A 21,159-nucleotide genomic window follows, 5' to 3' on the forward strand; every position below is an offset into this window, starting at 1 on the left:
CCCCTGGTGGCAGCTTTCCTGATTTTGTATAATAGATGAGAGATACATCCAATGTCCTTAGTTTCTTCCATAGTCATCACTTTGATCTCATGGCAAACATTTGTGCTCCAGTCTGAACAACTAAGGAAATGTTATGTGATGAGATCCCACAGAAGGGCGTGCCTTACTCTGCGATATTGACTTTCTTTGCCACCATGATGAAGAAATCTAAAGTGCTTCCTACCACTTCCTATGACAGATCAGGATCAGAATGCTCCAGTGATGTTTGGTTGTCATGGATAGAAGTGAAGTTTTGCACAAGAACTCAGATAATTGGAGATGGGCCCAGGTTATTTGCCAAGGAAAACTGGGACTTTTGGTTCAGTTCTGGGTTCTTCTGAGGAAAGAAGATCACCATTCTAGTCATGCACATAAGTTTTAGTATAACTGAAAAAAAATCCAGTTCAAACCTCTTTCTTTTCATCAGCTTTACAGTATAATCCACCGACAGGTGTCTTTGAAAATAAACAGTAGGATGATAAAAGTGAAAATTCAGCATGACTAGAGCCTTCTGGTGGTTAGATGCTGTGATATGAGTGTTTATGTTCACTTTTACTCCATGAGCAAAGGGGAATGCTACACTGTGGTGGTTGCAGAACAATTCTGTGCTTCATTAGTTCTCAAGAGATAGAAATTATTTTGTGCTTTTTTGTGCCTGTTATTGTTTTGCTATAAGGTCCTGAGCTTTTTTTTCCACTGCACAAAGAGTCTCCATCTAAATTTTTTTAGCTACCTCTAGTGCCCGTGTACTGTAGACACAGAAGTAAATTCTCATCCATCTCCTCTATGTAACTCTGGGTTTCAGAGCCATCTGCTTCAGTTGACCCTTCTACAGCCCGGTAAGTCTCAGGCTACTTGGATGTTACGGGTATGGAAACCTTTCTGCATCTTTCATCTTCTCCATTGCTCTTTGAACATCTTCCAGTTCTGCTGTAATCTTTCTCACAGGATGGGACACTTTGACAAATATACAGGAGCTCTCTCCCATGCCACGATGGCCAGCTCAGAGCTCACCATTTTACATGGGAAGTTAGGATCACTTTTCCTCAAGCAGATGACTCAACAATTATTTACACAGAATTTCAGCAACTCTTTCATTGACCAGTTATCAAGACCGCCTGTAATTCTTCCTATTCATCCCTAGTTTGTTCCCTTAAACAAAACAGGATCCCCTAAGCAACCAGTTAGCATCAGCTAATTTCACCTCAGTATTCAACTGTTTTTATAGGTTGGATAAAACTATGTTTGTGAAAACTGGGATTGATGAGAGACCAATCCCAGATTTCATAAAACTTATGGGCAAATGAGGACTTGACACCTATAGACAGGGCTACCTGAGATAAGGTGGAATCATTTATCACCCATGTCATATTGCCAGTAAATCCCTAGACAGTCAAAAGAAGGCAGAATTCATAGCTGGTATAATAAGGCGCATATTCAGTGATGTTAGGGACAAACGTGATCTTGGGCCAGATTTGAACCTTTTGCAAGAGAGAGTGGGTTCCCTCTCCCCTTTCCCCAGCCTCTCTCTGCACTGGTCTGACTGTTGCTTGGCAGCATTTGGTAACTGTTATTTCACATTGAAAAACTTAATTTGATATATTTCAAGTGTGTAAAAGTGGAACGTTTCATTAAAATCAATCTCTGGTACAAAGAGTTCGAAGCAAACAGTCAGTGGGATGTTAAAGGGATCAATTGCTCTCCTTTGTCAAGGAGGACAGAGAAGGAGCGGCGGGTTTGGTCTGTGACGGCAACAACTCACAATCAGGATTATGAAAATCCCTCTATGTGGCTTCTGCCATGGAACAAGTTGTCAGTGGAGGTTTTAGTGACATGGGAAGCTCGAAAAGCTGATTGAAAACTGGGAGGTTTTCCCAGGGGAAATTTCTAAGTGAGACAAAATTGTGAAATGCTCTGCATTTAATTTTCCAGGCAACGGCTGGAAACCAAAACCAGCATTTTCCTTTTGGAATAGGGTGGTTTTTAGCTCTGTTTTCAAACTGAAAAGTTCAGGTTTTGCGTTGCCTCCTCCATGTTTCCCTCTGTGAGAAAGCCACAGAAACAACAGACAATCAGGGAAAGCAACTTGAAGAAGTAACAACTTTTTCACTCATAAAAGAAAGGTTCCAAATAGCTCCTCAGCCCTGTTGTACTTTCGAGAGCCTCTAACTTTCTCTCTGCAAGAAATGCTTTCTTCACATTGTCAGTCACAGAAAGGAGAGGCAAATACTCTAATTTTCCAGTTGAGAAAAGCAAAATTGAAGATTCAGGGAAAAAGACAAAATCCATGCAATATTTTGCTTGGCTTCTCCCCACCAGCATTTTCGAATTAAAATACATAGGATGGAAATTTTCATTAGTCCCAGTTTCTGGATAAATTGTTTTTAACAAATTCCAAAAACCTGAACAGCAACAACAACAATAAAACCCTAGAAGTCATTTCACACAAATAAAACATAGTCTGTACGAAGAGCCGGGTCTGTAAAACCAGAGGAAAGCCCAGCAGAATGGGCTTTTGACAAAAAACCCTATTAATTGCTGCTGTTGTCAAACCCTGGGTAGTGCTGTCATTCCACCCCACAGCCCCGGTGCCAGGAGCGGGTCCAGGACCAACTGTTTCTTGGATCAATTAACCAGAGTGGTCAGGAGCCATCTACCAAGCTTGGAGCCCAGTGAAGGCTGCAAGGTGACACGGTTAACCTACCAAAGTGCTGTCGTCTCATTTGTCCCAGGCCGTTTTCCTGCCTCATCCAGTGTCTCAAGGCTCATTTTAAGAGCTTCCCTCTCCACCCTCCAGCTCTTCACATCTCCTACTCCATTTCTGTATTTCCAAGGTTTCATGCGTGCCTCAGTTTCCCCCACTGGGCTACCTTACCTCCTCTCTCCCACCCCTAACTTCTCCCCATGGACTGTGTGGTTGTGAAACTGCAGATTTTTACCCTCTCAAAGTGTGTGTGGGCTGTCTGGCTCATCATGCTCCTTGTTGGTGACAGCACAAACCAAAGCATGTGTGTCTGCCCTGCTGTCACGCTTCAGTTGCTGGACACATGTTGACCACAGCATGATGTCTTGAGCCAACGGCTATGTTCTTGGGACATTTTCTGTCTAAAGTGAAGGGTTTGATGTTTGGCTCAGAGGGGGCTCTGATGTTTTCTTTTTGGATTAGGCATTCAGCTCTAAAAGCTACAGAAAAATTACTAACTCCGAGCTTGACGGTATCACCCTGGGACTGTAATTATGATGTTCAGAAACAAAACAGTAGGCAGCACAAACCGCTGTGATACTGTGATTTTCTTTTCCCTGTTCAGGGATGCTGCTGCTGCAGCTCAGCTGGCGCAAACTGGGCCATAGTGGGGAGAATCCACCTTGTGCCAAGGGCCCATGGGATTCAGGGCCATCACAAAACCACGCCAAGGATGTGTCTGGTAATGTAGATGCTACGTGTCCAGAGGCACCATTGGCCTTTGCACAGTCATGGGTGCTGTTGTCCAACAGCAGATCATTTCTGTGGCTGGAGGACATGGCTGGATCTGCTTTTTTCACAGCTTCCAAGTTCACTACGGGCCTGGGACTGTAAGCCCTTTTGGAAGAGTCATTCTTGCAGCAGTTATGTGGGATTTACGAGAGTTTTTTCTGAAAAGCAGAGAATGACTCCACAGAGTGGTCATACGTCAAGCTCCCCCTAGAAAAGATCAGTGGGATTCGGGATCCTAATTGATTTCCTGTGGATGTGGATCATGACAGAACTGTTAGACTGGAAGGGACCCCTTGAAGTCACTGAGGCCAATCTCTCCCTGCTCTAGCAGAGTCAGCTACAGCAGGTTGTCCAGGGCTGTGTCCAGTTGAGGTTTGAATATTTCCACAAGTGGAGACTCCACAGCCTCTCTAGATGACCTGTGCTGATGTTCAACCACCCTCACAGTAAGAAACCTGTCTGTGTATTCAGAGGGAATTTTATGTCTTTTAAGTTGTACCCATTGCCTTCTGTCTTGTCAGTGGGGACTCCTGAGCAGAAGAATCTGGATCCTGCTTCTTCATTCCCTCCCATTGAGCATTTATGTACATTGAAATGATGTCTCTGCTGTAGGATGTCCAGCTCCCCAGCATTTCCTTATATGAAAGAAGCTCTAATTCCTTTATCATCATCATGAGTCACGTTCAAATGTAATTATTTCACCAAAGCTGCCAGGCTTCATTCTGAACCCAAAACAAAGAGGAAAAATGGGCAGAAGAAAAGCCTTTATGCTTGGGGAAAACCACATACCAGGTCACATTTTGGTTGTCTTTCCTTAGTCAGCTCACTAGGTCACTGGTGCAGGACATTGTGTCATGAATCTCTCTCCAGGCTCTGGCTGAGGATCGCATTGTTTGCTTGCAGGGGAACGTATAACTGGATGCGTCCCAGCCCTTTCAACACCCTTGCTCATAAAGTAGTTGGAGATTCAAGATCCTACTGATCTGCGAATGAGGGTTTGTTATTATTCCCCAGGCTCAGAAGCAGCTTTGGTGAAACATGAACGTGCTGAAGTTAAAAAAAAGTCTGCTCATCTACCAAGTGCAAAAGGATTCCTCCTGCTCTTCAGCTCAGTCACTGGTGGCCCGATCTCTCTTCTTCATGTGCTCAGCTTCTGAAGCTGCTTGTCTTCATGCAGGCCTAAGATACCCTTTCTGTAGTAGATCATTCCTTGCCTCGTGTTCCTTCACTGTTTCTTCATTGAAGATGGTACATCGTGCCCTTCATGCCCTTGACAGGAGTCTGCACGTCCTCTCATTTAAGGAAAGGAATTGCAATAGTAAGTTGCAGTCAGTACCTCCATGATCAATTTTGTTTGCACTGTGGGCCATTAGCTGCATATAAAAACAAAAAGTTGGATACCTGAAAGTCATCAATTTGACTACGTTTTGAACATCCCTTTAGGATGACAATTAGCTGGTTCTCTCTCCTCTGCGCTGATGCAGCACCCACTCTGACTCCTCTTCTGCCTAATGAAGATAAGTAGCACCCCATGGCCTCCTCGGTATTTGCTGTGCACTGTCAGAGGGGGACGACTGAGCACTGAGTGTTTTTTATTGATATGGGAAAACAGAACATGCAGACAAACAAATAGAATTATATTTGCTCTGAGGGGAGCACATTTCTTTCAAGCTCTTGAACAGCCTTCCAACAGGGCCCAGTGCCAAGGGCCAAAAGTTATCTGCTTTTTAAAAGCTTATTTCCAAAAAGAATTTTGCACTACAGTGATCTCAGCAGTGGGGACCGGTCACGGAGTGAGGAGTCCCCTCTGGTCCCATGTTCCTTCGTTCTCACAGTGTATGATGCTCTTTGGAGTGTTAATGAGCCTCCATTTAACTGTTTAACTGAGTGATATTTGCTTCTTAATTTGTGAGTCTTGTTACTCTCCCCTCATCTACGGTCACTGGAATATGGATTTTTTTTTGCTAAAACTGCTTGTCCTACAGTCAATGCAAATGGCACAAGGTCTCCCAGCATTCACGTTTCCATCTCAGGTCTCTGGGTTTGCTCATGAGATGGAAACAAATGTCCCAAATGCCACATAACAGACTGTATTTCAAAAGCTCTGCTCTGCCGGCAGCTTCCCAGCTGCTCCATTTCCCTCTCCCACTTTAGTCCATTCCCAGTCTTTCCCCAGACAACGTGATTTTTGGCCCTGATCTCATCTTTCTCAGGAACTAGTTCAGCCCTTTGGAATGTGCTGCCAGATCAAATAAAGATGAAGTTTGCCTTCAAACAAAAGGCAGAACATTTCATCTTCATTTTTGTATAACTCCTTGGTTAATCGTATCACACTTCCGTGGACGGAGTTGATAGCTTTGCCAAACAGTGTAAAACAAAATAAAACCAGTAATAAAAATAACTGGCCTAATCTTGCTCCTACCAGCAGTGCTGACAAAGAGATAATTTTGTTGCTGTTCCCTGTGATAGATGCTCTGATCCGGTGTCGATTACTGACTCCAGGATCCTTGTGTGGGAAAGTGGAAATGGGCTGACAAGATCACAGGCAGCACCAGTCCTGACCCCCTCCTCCTGCTGTCCGTGCTCCTGCTTTGAGTCTACGAAGGGGTGTGTATTTTTATAAAATAATTATAAACAAATATATGTATATTTATATATAAGTTTAAAAGAACCTTATAACTTCACAGCAAATTCAGGCATTTCAGGAGGACATAGGCTCATGATATACAGGATTTGTGGCAAAGAATACTGCCTTGTGTTTCAAATAGCCCACAGCAGAAGATGATAATACTTTTTTTGTTGTTTGTTTTAGTTTCCACTGTGAAGGTCTCACTAGTGGTATATTTTTTCCCTGGGGCTTGTCTAATAGTTGCCCTCACGACCTGCCTACCTTTCTCACATGGCCCAGCAGTACAATCAGAGCGGGCTCCACAAATGCACCATCCGGTGGAATTAATACTGTGTCACATGAAAGGGTCACAGCAAGCATGGGGGTGTTATTCTTTTCTGTGACAGAGAGAACAAGGTCTTTTGTTGAATCACAACATTGCGCAGTGTTCGGAAATATAAATGCGGTTTTCTGCCAGGTTCCCCTGAGGCTGCTGAACTCTGTTTGAAGCCAAGTGTTTTCCCCCAACAGATGAATATGCAGCAGTAATGGAGCCAAAGGTCCTTCTCATGTGTGAACAAGCACCTTGTCGCTCCGAAGGCTCAAATCATTGCTCCTCTTCTACTTAAACCTCTGCCCTCCTGGCAGAGAAAGATCCAGCCAAGGGAAATGGCTGGAATAGCTGATGGAAGAAGCTTGTGTGACCTTGCTGGGAAACAGGGCAGGACAACTGTTTGCTGCAGCATCCCCAGCCCTGCTCCTGGACGCCTCTGCATCCTCAGCTGACCACCTTCCTCCAGGTAGGATATGTTCTCTTCCCCATCCACCAGCCTGAGTGAAATTCTGCTCACTTAGAAGTTTTCACATCTATATGACAACACTCTTTATTATTGCCCTTGGCTTGGAGCTCACCTGGGCTCAACGCAGGAACCTGTTAAAGGCTGCAGCATGTGTTGGGTTGTGTCCTTGGAGACCCACATGACTGTGTCTTGTGGTCACCACTGGCCAAAGCCACTGCCTAAGGGCACCACACTGCTTTACCCTGTTTCCCTAAAAATAAGACAGGGTCTTATATTAATTATTACTCCAAAAGATGTCCTTTTTTTACTATTTAAATGGGTTTTTTTTACTATTTAAATGGGTTTTTTTACTAACGGTAACTAGGGTTTATTTTTGGAGTAGGGCTTGTTTTTGGGGAAACAGGGTATCTTGTGAAGAGTTAATGAGGGGTGCACATTATTTTGCACAAAGGGAGCTGTTCAGGAGTGGAAAATGTTTACCTGCAGCTGGTCACCTGGGTCTCTGGACTGAGCTTGGGGAGGGGGGGTTTCCTCTCCTGGGATCTCCGTGGGAGGTAAGGGAGTCAGCTCTGGTGAACCTCGGCAGGGTCCAGGTCTGAACTTTGGGTCAGACTCACCCATCTGAGCAAGAGTCTGAAGTCAGACACCTGAGCCTGGGCCAACCCCGTCCCCAACACCAGAGACTCACAATAGCAGAAAATGGATCATCTCAGAGGGCAGGAGACTCATCCACTGGAGACCATCACCTCTTCTTGCTGAAGGCACAAGGAGCTGAGGAAACTGGTGGGCGATGTTTAATTCTTAGACAGCAAGAGCAGGGAGGTGAACTCAGGACGATTTCGAAGGCAATGAACTCGCTCAATGGTATTTCAAAGAATCTGATCACACCATGATATCAAGCTAAACAGCTTTAGGACTGGAACAACCATGCCTCAAAAGCTGTGCTTATTACAGTGAGTCAGCGCACTTGTGATAAAATGTGTTTGCCTCATGGCAGCAGGTACTAAACTTCTGGAGAACCAAGTAATTCACAACCTGGAATCCACCTGAGGATGATAACAGTCTTTAGAGTAACAGAGCCCTCCTTGGAAGTGAGTCTGTTCTTTAATTGTCATCCTCGGCAGAAGCGTTGAAAGAAAAATACAGCCACCTTTTCAGCTGGAAACATTGTGGGTTTTTTAATAGCAGTGAAGATGAATAAGACAAGGCTGCTGACTTTATTGGGCTTGTTTGCTGCATTTAGAAACAGAAATCCTGAGCCATGGAAAATTGGTGAATATCTCGCGCTCTGCACACAGCGCAGAGGAACCGGGTTGCCAGCCAGCTCGCTTTGCATCTGAAGAGCTGCAGCTGAGCTCCGAGGCTGAGCCAGGTAGATCCTCAACACCAGCAGGCTCCTCAAGGACAACCTTTGCCCTGGGGCTGTGTGCTTCAGCCATCTGGGCAAGCTGCTCTCATCAAGGAGAAGGGCAAAAGAGCAAGCAGAGGTCATTTTGGGGACACACCAGCGAAAATGTCACAGACCAGACTCCTGGAGAGCTGAGTAGGGCTGGATGCATCAGCCAGGGCTTGGGGCAGCTTGGAGAATGCTCCAGTGGACCAGGAGGACCACAGAATCCCCTACAGTGCTGAGGAGCTCAGCTTCAGTCCCAGAGTGACCTGTAACACTGCAGGGACAGGAGAGGACTTAGACACAGGGAAGCTTAAAGACATGTTAGTCCAATAGATCAGGACTCAACACAATAAACAAGGGAGTATTGAGTGTGAATTAAACCAGGAACCATGCAAATGCTTGTTTTGTAAGGTCTGGCTTCCTCCCACCTTAGGAATTCACTGAGAGAAAAACAACCTACTCTCTCAATTGTATGGTGGATATAACTTTGGACTTAGATGCTTATAGCATCTATAGCTTCAGTGCATCACTTAGGTAAAGAATACCTGGGCCCAGAGTAAAAAATACAGTTCCTAACCCTGTGCAATAGGTACAGCTTCTGAAACATGATGTCCCTCTCATTTCTCAGGTCTTTAGGACACTCTCTTGTTCTGTTACCTCTGCAGGTCTTCTCAGGACATGTAAATACGAAGAGAGAATTTTTACTACTGAAGTATAGAAAGACAACATCACCTGGAACAAATGAACTGGTGATGGTGGCGTGGAGTCAAGAGGAGAAGGCGAGCACCCACATTTGGTGCTTGAAACTCAAGACCTCAGATCTCTGAAGGAGGGAGATCAAAGCTGCAGAGCTCCGGTGCCCAGGAAATGAAGGTCAAGTTCTGCCATGTGGCTTGTATTCAGACATTTCTGTTCACTCCTTTTAATTTTTGGCTTAATGAAAAATTCAGAGGGATTGTGGCTGCTGTCTACATCTTGGAGGTGAAGTGAGAATAAGAATTATATAGGAGAAGCTGGAATTTCCCTGCTACCTGCTGCTAAAGGCACATGGCAACAGCTGCCAAGAGCATCTTTGCCACAGACAGAGCCAGTGGGAGGAACTGTGATTTCCCCGCAGGCTCCGCTCTGCAGAAAATCCTCCCTCCCCTTTCCCCTACCCCACCTCTCCCTGAAAGACACTGTAGGCTGTGAAAATGATGAGGACAATAAAATGTGTTGCTCAATTATCCTGTATAGGAGCTGATATAATTCCAGCCCACAAGCACAGAGTGCACAGCCTCCCGTGTCCCATAGATTAACACAGCGTGCATTACACTTGCTGCGGAGAAGATTAGAGAATCAAGGGGATGGAGGGGCCAGCTTTTATTTAATCTAATGGTTGTTCTATCCGATTTCCTGCAGGCTCTTTTGATTTTCAGTAAGCAGGCAATAGAGATCAGCTGGGTTTTTAAAGGCTTGTCGACACAACTCCTGATAAATAAAGATGAGCTTCTACAAGTAAGTATTCTCTGAGAAACAAAGGAGCTGGTACCCTGGGATCATTTGGCCAGGGGTACAGAAGCAGGAAGAGCATGACAGGGAAGAATTAACATGCAGAGCCTGGAATCTAATATTTCCAAACATAATAAGCAACAAAAAGAATGTGAGGAGCTGTAGAAAATCAGTTTAAAATGCACATACAGAAAGGATGTGAGCACTCCACTCCAGGGTAACTGTGCTCAGTATAATTTAGGGGCATAATTCACTACGGGGCATAGTGCTGTTTGGTGGCTTCTTACTCTTCCCTCTGTCACCAGGAGACACACAGCTGGGGGTCCCACACCAGAGGGACACAAGTTCAGCTTGTGCCAGGGTCTGCTAATGGCACTGGCCCCCTCCTGATGATCCTAGCAGCACAAAGAGAGGTTTCCAAGAGATCCTGAGATAGGATTTCCTTTGAGATGACTATAGCTAAATGCAAGTATCAGTGTCTTAGGCATCTAAAGGGCATTACACCCCTAGGGATGTGCACTCAAATGGAGTCCTAACAACAGCATGGAAGGTTGGTTTAGATGCCTAAATGCAGACTGCTACGGTCTGCTGATAAGTTGTCGTACCAGAGTTAGAACTGCTGGTGTTGCAAGGAGGCAATTATAAATTGCAGTGTGGTAGACATCTTGCCGGTTCCCACCTAAGCCAGGAGCTGGAGGGAATGAACCAGGACCAAATGCTGACTATAAGCATTCATCTGCTCGAGGAGGGTCCATGGCTAGGCTTTTTGCCTCTCCTTGAGTGTCTATATCCAGTGTGTACTTCTTCCAGAACTGGCTTCTGTTGCTTCATTCCCCCTACAGGGGTGTCAGATCCTGGAGAGCGGTGTCAGGGCCATTTTCATGGAAAGGGGCAGGTCACTTAGAAAGCTCTCAGGCCAGGCAGGAAGGATCTGGCTCCTCCTTGTTGGTCTTACATCCATGTGATGTCTGTCATACAAGGAGTTGTGCCTGTATCTCACCAGCTGTGCCTTCCCTTGTCACACATGTTCTTGTAGGCCTCTTCTCAGTCCCATTTTTTTCTGCTGTGCCAGCATCTTGTGCAGCATTCACTGCTGCTGTGATCATCCTCTGTGTCTCCAGAAGGTATCTTTTGCCGGGCTCCCATCTCCTGTAAATGACACTGACATTTCTCTGTCATTTTCTTTTGTCCTGTGACTCTCCATCACCAGCTGACGAGTGCTCCCTACCTCATGCGTGTGTGCGAGACTCCTCATTAAAACACGATTGCCGAGGGGACTCATGTCTGTTCCCATGCTGGCAGGGCTCTGACAGCAATTCCGTATTGCATGACAGGTTGTAGAACAAAGAGCTGTCCCGACTGTTCCTGTCTGTCCCATGGCTCTTGCTCTGCATCGTTACCTCCACCAACACTGAAGACCTGTAAAACTGGGTGGTTGTTAATCAGACTACTATTCTTCGCTACTTAGGGGACCAGGAAGGAAAAAACACCCTCACTAAGTCCAGACTGTGCTAGCAGGAGAGAACCTAACTGGGATCATGGATCCATTTCCGAGGCGGTTCTGTCAGGTCTGGGATGACTTGGGATGCCCAGCTGCTGACTGGTGTAGCATTAACTGATGGCTACACTGTTTGCCAAGGAGGTCCTGATCCCCATGTGATATAAATCAGCATCCTCCTTTGATCAGGGTTGAATAGTGATAAATGGCTCTGTCATCCCCTCACCTTAAACCAGTCTCTCTGAGTACAGCTCAAGGAGGGGCACAGAGAACTCTGTGGTTAAGACACTATGACGGGGTAGGCAACAGAAGGATCATCTAGAGATCGATGGGGGTAAATGTTCAGGGCAGGAGGAAAAACAGACTACATAGTGCAAGGTAATGGCAAGAGAAAGAGATAGTCTCACATTTTGAACACTCAGCACACAAGAGAGACTGTTAATGACCCCAGTTCATTACATACCACCTCAGTGCCACTTAATTTCATTTCCCAAATGAATTTAGCCTTTCCATTGAACACCGCTTCTTTCTCCACTGCAAGTCACAAGCGACTGGCAATCAGGGGTTCCCATTAATGGGAGTCAGCCACTGTCATAGACAGAGTGTTGAGGTGGGAATCCACAAGCAATGGGTCAGCCATGGATTCAATTGGTTTGGCATTACACGATGTACTTTGTAATTACCAAGGCTGCTTTTAAACTTCCTTTAAGGACCAAGGGAACAATTTCTGATTTATGAAATAATATCTCTTTGTTTTCTAAAGTAAATATTTGGTGTCTCCTAAGGTTGACACTAATTCATATCTTGCTGCAGGGTAAGTTTTGTAATAATGTCACTGTGTTTGCGATAACAGACAATAGCTTTGTTATAAACTACAGGAGTTCAAGTACCAACCAGTGTTGCAGCAGAGGATCCCAAAGGAGAGGGACAATGGAAATGGCTCCTGTTTATTACTGCTGGAACATCAGCAGTAGCTGGGTTAGGTCATCTAAAGATTTCTGTGCTAGATACTTTCTAACTGCTCGTAACTTTTCAAAGCTTTGCAATTTTCTGCTTGTCATCATTTTTTCTTTATGTTTGATCCTAGCTGATTCAATGGATTTTTTTTCTCAGAGAGAATATCTTATGAAAAAACATAACTTCTGCAGCCTTTCTGATGCAACATAGCTGACTGACCTCTCCTGGTCAGCAGAGCAATGCTGTACCACACTGATGGAAGGACTCCTTTACCTGCTTATAGAAGCCACTTCCAGCTTCAACACCTGGTCTAGTGGGTCAAGACAACAGACTTGGTCATTCTCCTCACTGCTATGCAAGAGGTGCCCTTTACAAACCATGCACTTACTAAAGCAGGTACACTGTTGTGGGAAGGGTGGAGGAGCTGTAGGATAACAATGTGATTGTGTCTTCCGTGAGGACCAGGAGCTGCACTGTGCAGGATTTCATTCAGTGGAAGGTGACCATAAGCAGAAGAACAAATGCCCATGTTGACCCCTTGATTAAAAAAACGTTCAGGGTTACTCGTGTGGAGTCTATCACTGCACCCTCTTGCTGAGGGAGGCGGACAAGCCTGTCTTAGGCAGGCAAAGAAACCTTGTGTGAGGACTAAGAAGACAGCCATGAAAAGCGAGAGGGAGAGAAGGATGTTGAAGCTGCCAGAGCAGAACATTCTGTTACTGGGAGGTAGGACATCAGGGTAAACTTGCTCAGTGACCTTTGTTTCAACTGTGTTATCTTTTGGCCCTTAATTTATGTTGTTCTTGGCTTGTCTGGTAAGACTGATCAAGCCTTTGGTTTGACCAATTTTTTAATATATCCCAGTTCCTCCAGGTTCCACAGGGCCATTTGACTGGGCAGCAAAGTCCTGGCAGGCTTGAGGAGCAATAAGGGCTGATAGACAGGAATGATACCCTGGTCCCTGTGGGAGTAATTGCAGATGGGAGTCCCACAGTGCGTGGATTCAGTCATGGAGAGCTGTATGATGTGCCAAGCTCAGATGAGTTTCTGCTGCTGCTCACACATCCCCTCTTTTTATTTTTCTTGGAAAATTCTTTCATCTTTTCCTCATTTGAAGTCTCTCTTCTTTTTGAGACCAACAAAAAGATTCAAATGGCTTAAGCAGAGTTTAATGTAAGGACGCGGGAAGGCAGTGGGCTGCTTAACAAAGAAGATTTCCTTCTGGCTCTGTCTGTATTACAATAGTGCCCAGATCTTTAACAATGTCTTTCATCAGTTGATCTCAAAGTACTTCACAGGCATTATGGAGCCACTGTCACAACTGTTATCAAGGCTAGAAGAATCCACTGTAAGCTTAATTGTAAATGTACTGTTTTTCTATTAATAACTTTTTTGTGACAGCTCCAACCTTCATCTTATTTTTCACGTCTAGGCTCAGCCTAGAGGAGAGTGCTTTGTCTGTATGAGTAAGTGTTGAGTTGGATGGGCTGGTTTTGAGTTATGGGTATCTGAGAAAGCATTCTGTCTTCCAGTTTCTTGGGAGCCTCCGATAAAGCTTTTATGTTGTTGCTGCTTATATATCAGGAAAATGCCTTGAAGCAGAGACTTCCAACTTGTAGTCACTTATCTTCAGGAAAAACTCACAGATGAGATAATTTTGCATGTTGAAATTTATAGACTTTTTGCTAGTTTAGAGGATCTATGTGAAAAGCTGGAAAAGAAAATATACCCATGCTGTATGAACATCTGGGCAAACTGTTCATTGTGACTGAGGCAACATATGCTGTCCCTCTCTCCTAATCAGTAACCTAGGAAAGCTCACAACTTGCTTAGATGTGCTTGGGAGTTGAAGACTGCTATTGCCTCTTTCAAAAAACAGAGTAGTCACTCATGGCATGTGCTGGTGAGTCCTACTCATCGCAGCACTTTTCAGTACAGAGTTTCAAATTGGCAGTGACGTCTGTAGGAGATATAACATTGAACTCTTTACCAGATGCCAGAGACCATCACTGTTGTTCACATAGCACAACTGGTTGTGCGAAGTATCTTCAGCAAAGACAGAGCTGTGCAGCTTGAGGAGCCTGGACACCTCCTCTGAAACATTTTTATGTGGAGAATGGAAGTGCAAGTAAAAGGATGGTATGATCAAAGGAAATCCAAAGAGGAGAAGGCCTTTTGAAGATGTCCATCTGGCTGGAGGTTGGAAACAGGGAAGGCAAATATGGAAGTAGCGAACACAGACGTTCAGGATCCCGGTCCACACTTTTCAGCGGCACTTCATGACTGGGTTCAGAGACCCCCATGTACAAGCTGGAAATGACATAAAATAAAAGACCTTCACACAGCACCGTGTTCTGCTCCAATGTTGAGCCTGTCCCAGGCAACAGGTCTGGACCTTTCAGCTTTTGGACCAGATGACTGGTGTGCAAATCCTCCCCTGCCAACGCCTGTGGCTGTATGCTGAGAAATGCCAGCAGGAGCAGGGTTATTTGCCAGAGCTACTGATGCTTGAATTGAAAGGAGTAGCAGGAGGCACTGGTTCTGGAATTTCTTATTTTGTCAAATCATTTTGCAATGGCTGTACCATGCACGTAGTTATTAATAGTCTAATGACAACTCCACCTTCTGCTTCTCCCTCTTTGCAGTCACACAGGGTTGAATGCCAAAGTCTTAACTTTACCAAGAGGTAACTGCTTGCTTGAACATGCCTTTGGTAGGATTTATGTTATGTAATCCCAGTTCTCTCCCTCCTGAGGGTGACGGGATGTGGTTTTGTGTGCCAGGTTGCAGATAGATCATCCCCCATCTCTCCCACAGAACACCTGCACCCTTTGTCTGGGCAGTCTCTGTGGTGCTGAACCACTCTGCTCTGCCTTCCATGGTCCCCAGGCAGCCTCTCCCTTGCCCCTGTGCTCCTGCTGCCTTGGGCCAGAGAAGCAATAGCAGGAAGCAAAGGTTGTCAGAGGGTGGGCGGACACACACAGAACACGCTCAGCCTGTGCTGATACCATGGGGTGTTCTGCACAGGCCCCTTGCAGCGGGAGCTGGATCCATGTGCAGCCGAGATTCATGTTTAGGCATGCCCCAGTGCAAGAGACAGGTCCTCTTCTGTGCTCATGGTACCGGTGGCCTCCATGGCCATTCAGCCCTTCGCTGTCAGGTGGCTCTGAAGGAGTCAGAGAGTCATAGAATCATTTTGGTTGGAAGAGACCCTTAAGATTATCAAGTCCAACCATAACCTAACTCTGGCACTAACGCATGTCCCTAGGAGCCTCACCTATATGCCTGTTCAAACCCTCCAGGGATGGTGACTCCACTGCTGCCCTGGGCAGCCTGTTCCCCAGGCAGTCTGTGGAGCAGACTGTGAGAAGCTCCTCTCTCCATCTTTTTGCAGGACTCAGACCTTCCTCACGGCTCTTGGTATGTGGCTGTCACTCAGGTCCAAGCCAGAGAAGTGCAGGCACCAGCAGAGTGCACACATCCACGTAGCAGAGGCACTGGGGTGGCTCATAGGTGCTACAATGGTTATAAGCAGAGCAGGTAATCCCCATTCCACACCACCACTGCCTGGCACGTGTGTTGCAGTGAAATTACCCTGTTATTCCATGGCATTCGGTAGGCTCTTGGAAACAGCCTTTCATTGTATAGTTCTCTCAGGCTTCCCCATCTCTTAATGATAGATTGTATCTGAGGACATGAAAAATCATACAAAATTTTCACTTTGGCATCACCCCAAAACATTTCTACATGCGAACATTTTTATGCATCAGCTTCTTCTGCAGTACTGTACATGGGTTCAGGAGGGGAGCCACAAACAGAACTCAGAACTGCACGGTTTGTCTCACGTTGGGATGGTTTCCTACCTCTGTCACTCCAAGCTGGGTGCTGTTTGGAAGTGTCAGCTGGGGGAATTGCAGGAGGGTTAGACTAGATGACCTTTGAAGGTCCCTTCCAATCCAAACTGTTCTATGATTCTATGATCTGACAAGCTTTTGTGCACCTTGGAGAAGTAAGAGGATAGGGACCTCTTATTCTGTGAAAGTGATAATAAAATACGAGTCCAAGGGACTCGTTGTTCTATCCGTCTGGTGTAACTCAGAGCCTGTGGGAACCTGGGCCACACCAGGGGTAGCAGGAGGGCAGGGCAGAGGCTCAGCACTGCTTTTACTGACTTGAGTAAGGTCCCTTCCAGCACATGAATGTTTTTCAGCAGACAATCCATCTTATTTCTGTAAGATTTCATGCAGGTGATGAGGGTCACTGTATCTGTTATCATCTGAGAAGAATAACTCCATTGATTTAACCGATTGTTTAACTTGGTCTCATGTGCCCAGGTCTGCTTGGTGTTGAAGCAGTCTAAGGCTGGCACTACATTTGCTTTTTCTGTAAGTCTGGGTAAACTGGGAAGACCTGACTAGATAATTAACAGACTGTCTCAGAAGGATTTTCAAAGAGATCATTGTTTTTTTTCTGCATAGAGAGTATGTGAGTTACCATTGCAAACAGCACATTAAGTCTTAATTTCTTGTACCAGTGCAGTGATGCTGATGTGGACTTACTGAAGTCACTTATGCCCCAGCTGGGTGGTCTGTCCAGCTTGGCACAGCAGCCACAGCAGCTTGTTCATCAGATTGACCCCAGAGACTCCCCTGCTCAGGTGAGGTGGCATCGGCCTCTTTTGTCCTGGGTCCCATGGAGCCTTTATCCTGCAAAATAGAGCAGCTCTGCCATTTGAATCTCACAAGCTACAGGTGGCATCACCTAGATTGAAAAAAAGGAAAAGACAGATCCCCTCCACAATGGCAGTTTGTGCATAATTTGGCATCTTCTGCTTGGAAAGAGAAGGACAAGGAGAATGCAATATCCTTTGTCATTAAGGTGGAGAAAATTCCCCTCAGGATTTCTAATGTGCTGCCTGCTGTATTTTTTGCTGACTTTATTCCTCCTGCACAGGTTATGAATTTCCCATCCTCTGCTTCATTGTGGTGGTCCAGCACGTTCATAGAATCATAGTCATAGAATAGTTTGGGTTGGAAGGGACCTTCAAAGGTCCTCTGGTCCCCCCTGGCCCTGCAGGAGTTCACGCAGCAGTACAGGGTGGTTTATCTTCCTCCTCCATATGTAGAGTCAACACTCCTGCTAATCCAGGGGGGTCAGGCTGTCAGGCTGTGGCTCCTGCTCCTTTGCCCCATGTTTCGGCAGAGGCCTCAGCAGAGGAGCTGCAGCAGGGGCAAGAGCAGCCGGGCAGAGCCCGTGTCCCCTGGGCAGCCTCCGTGTAGGAACAGCAAGGCAATGACTTACAGCGCCGATTACAGGCTTTGAAAAGTGGTTGGGCATCCTGCCTGTCAGGACCATGGCATGAGTTCAGGTCCCGAACTTCCCAGCCTCATCAACCACAGCACATAACGACTGACAGCACTTAAAGCAGCAGAGCTGTGGCACAGCCAGCTTTGGCCTCAGCACCTTTCGACAGCAGCCAGAGGGACAGACTTTTCCCAGCCATACTGAGAACTCTGTGACATTATTTCCCAAGGGCTGGTGCAGAAGACTGGTATCCTCAGCCAGGTACCCAGCTGGTCCTGTGGGAACTGGACAACAAACATCTGTCTGCTGCATGAGGGACCAACAGGACTCCAGTCCCGGCACTTGAAAATCCTGTAGTGCCAAGCTGGATCTTTAGGCACAATTAATCACAGAATCATAGAACCACAGAATGGTTTGGGCTGAAGGGACCTTCCCAGCTCCCCCAGTGCCCCCCCTGCCATGAGCAGGGACATCTGCACCAGCTCAGGTTGCTCAGAGCCCTGTCCAGCCTGGCCTGGGATGTCTCCAGGGATGGTTCATCCACCACCTCTCTGGCCAACCTGGGCCAGGCTCTCACCACCCTCAGGGACAACAATTTCTTCCTCATAAATGCCCCGTCCATGTTAAGGAGTACACAGTGTTCGGTGTCCCATGGCTGTTGCTAGAGTGACAGCTCTCTGCTTTGAATGCCCTAAACACCATTAATGTTTGTCTGAGTCCTGACTTCTGCAAATCCAGGGGCTGGGAGAGTTTGACAGACAGTGTGGTGGTGGCCATAGTTAGTCAGGATGGCTCCTGTGACCCTGTGGCACTTCAGCAGCACCATTTGCACTGAGGAAAAGCTGACTGAGGCCATGTAGGACACATCGCCTTGAACCGTGTTTCATTGAGCACCTTCCTCTGGAATTATTACCATGACTAAAGAGGTTTTCCAAGCAGTCCAGCCATGGCCCTGTGCCCAGAGCTGGGACCTGGAGGAAGCCTGGTGATCCAGGCTGTGGTTCCACTCACATATCAAGGCAAGGAAGGCAGAAAACAGTACTTGTAACCAGTCCAGAGAAGTTCCCAGTGTTACATTCAGGAGGGGATGTGCTGGGGCTCTGGAAAGAGGGTGGATAGTTCTGCTGGGAAAGGAGAACACAGTCAAAATTGTTGACCTTGCAGAAAAGTCATAAAATCATTTTAAAAAAATGAAAAGGTTGTGGAGGCTTATTTTTCTCCTCTCTTCACCATCCGGGGTGCACATAAAGCTGAGCTTCAAACTGTCTCTGCTGCTGTGAGAGCCAGAAATATCTGGTTTCTCCCACCGGGGACTGCTGCAGTTCTCAGCAGCTCTTCCTCCCAGCAGCTGCAAGCTTTAAGGATTGTCCTAAAAACCACGGGGCTCATGATGAAAGCTTTGCTTCAGATTGTATTGTGTGCCAGCGAGAGCTCTGGTTCCAGGCCACTGTCACGGTGACAGTCACGAGGGGTTATCGGCAGAAAGTGCCAGCATCCCCTTCCTTGGAGAGGGACATTATAGTAATGAGAAAATAAGAGATTTCAACTGCTTCACCCAGCTGAGCTCTCAGCCTGTATTACCTCGGGCACAGAGAAGAATGTCTTTAATATCATCAGTAGAATATGAGTCATAGAGGCTTTTTTTTTATCCTCTGTGTTTTTTTAGAGAAAAAAAAATCAGAAATTCTGCTTTATATTTTATCACGAAGAGAGAAATTGGTTGAAAGGTAATTGGATCCTGTTGCTTCCTAAACAGCTAAATATTTACATATAGGCTGGGCTATTAATCATGGCCCCATATGGCAGGAAAGCTTGCCATAGCACTCTGGGGAAAACTGCTGTGCGCAAGTGTGTTTGTCTCACAAATGTCTCCCTGACAGCTTCACTTTCATCACAATCAGCTGTGACACCATAATTACAGATTTGGGGAGGTTTTCAGCCTCCAAGTGATTGATTGTTTGATACACACAATTTAGAAGATAGATGTTCTTATTTAAACCAACTACTTAGTGAGGGAATTGGCTACATGGGAAACAAAGCGAAAACAGTCTGTGGCTGCGCCGATGTCCAGGACAAACCCCACACTTGCATTTCCAGCCCTCTCTTCTCCCAGGGCTCTGCGGAAGGATGGTTGCAAACACACGAGAGTGGTTGCTGCACATTCAGCATCTCACCCCCTGTCTGCTGCTTGCTGGTGACCCTGGGCTGCACCACACAGCTCCAGCTGAGCACTCAACCCTGCTGCTCCTGGGCATTTCCAGTGCTCAGCTCCCTGGAAACACCTTCCCACATGGCCAAGGGAAAAGCTCCTCTCTGCTGTGGTCACTGCTGGCCACTGATTTATTGCTTTCAATTGTGATGGCATGGAACTGTGCTAACTCCAGCACGGGTTGCCCTTGCCCCAGTGGTAGCAGATCCCAGGGAGGGACAGTGAGGATGCAGTTTCTGCTATTCTAGTTTACCAGCTGTCAATTTTATGGAGCAATAACACTAAGGATTCAGTTCTCTCAGGGCTGATCATTTTTTATGGCCTCTCTTGCAGACCCTGGAACTCAGCCTGGCTCCTTCTGCCTCTTTCCATGCTGGCTGTATCCTTTGCTAGGAGCACGGGAATCTATGGGAAGACAGGACAGGCTGGGAAGGTGAGGGGGGTTGTCCTTTATGTGTCAGAGCAGCTGTTGTGACAGAGCTCTGCCACAGCTGGATGATGTTGCAGCTGAGAGCTAATGGGTCAGAATGGGCAGGCAGACCAACAAGGATGCTTGTGCACACACAGACTATGCCTGATGAGGATGCTTATTTGACCATTCTGGCCAGCCTGCTGGTGTTTGCCTGGATAGAGATGTTAGGTTTGAAATGTTCAGTAATTACGAATTACTAATGGCATTAAGAAGCCAGACTGATGTGGGTGCCAGAAAGAGCTGGTGATGAGATCTTCATTCTGCTTTGGTCATCTGCTTGCAAGCCCTGCAAGTTGTCACAAGCTGGCTGTCACTCCTGAAAAAGCTGCTTGAACAAAACCCAAAGCTGCTGGTGGAGGTTTTGTTTTGTTTTGGGTTTTTTTTTGTTTCTTTTTGGTTTTTTTAATTGCTTGTGTGCCCTTCTGGCTCCGCAACTTCTCTCTAATGAAGCAGACAGAAATCTTTGACCTGAAATAATGTCACATTTCCTACTGAGTGCCACATGACGCTCTTTGTTCTTCTCCAGAGGGCTCTCATCACTGGGACAAACCATTACCCTCCTTCTTGTGCTCTCCTCTCTCTCTTCAGGGTATTTTCTGGAGTTTCACTTTTTCAGATCCATGGATTCTGTGCTGCCCACTTTACAGTGGTCTCCCTGAGAGAGGAAAGATGGAGAACATCCCCCCTCCCAGCCCAGGCAGCAACTGAGCAAACAGGGCAACTTGGTGAGAATTAGGAGCTGTGGATGAGCCCTGGCAAGGGCTGGGACATTGTGTGTATTGTCTGCTCGACCCATGTAACAGCCTGATCCTTGTTCCAGCTCCAAGGAGGGGCTGAGGCTCTCCTCACATCCTGGGTCCCAAAGTCCTTAGCCACTTTTTATCAAACCCTCTCAGAGATCCCAGGGATCCAA

Source organism: Nesoenas mayeri, assembly GCF_963082525.1.
Source record: "Nesoenas mayeri genome assembly, chromosome: 19".
NCBI lineage: Eukaryota > Metazoa > Chordata > Aves > Columbiformes > Columbidae > Nesoenas > Nesoenas mayeri.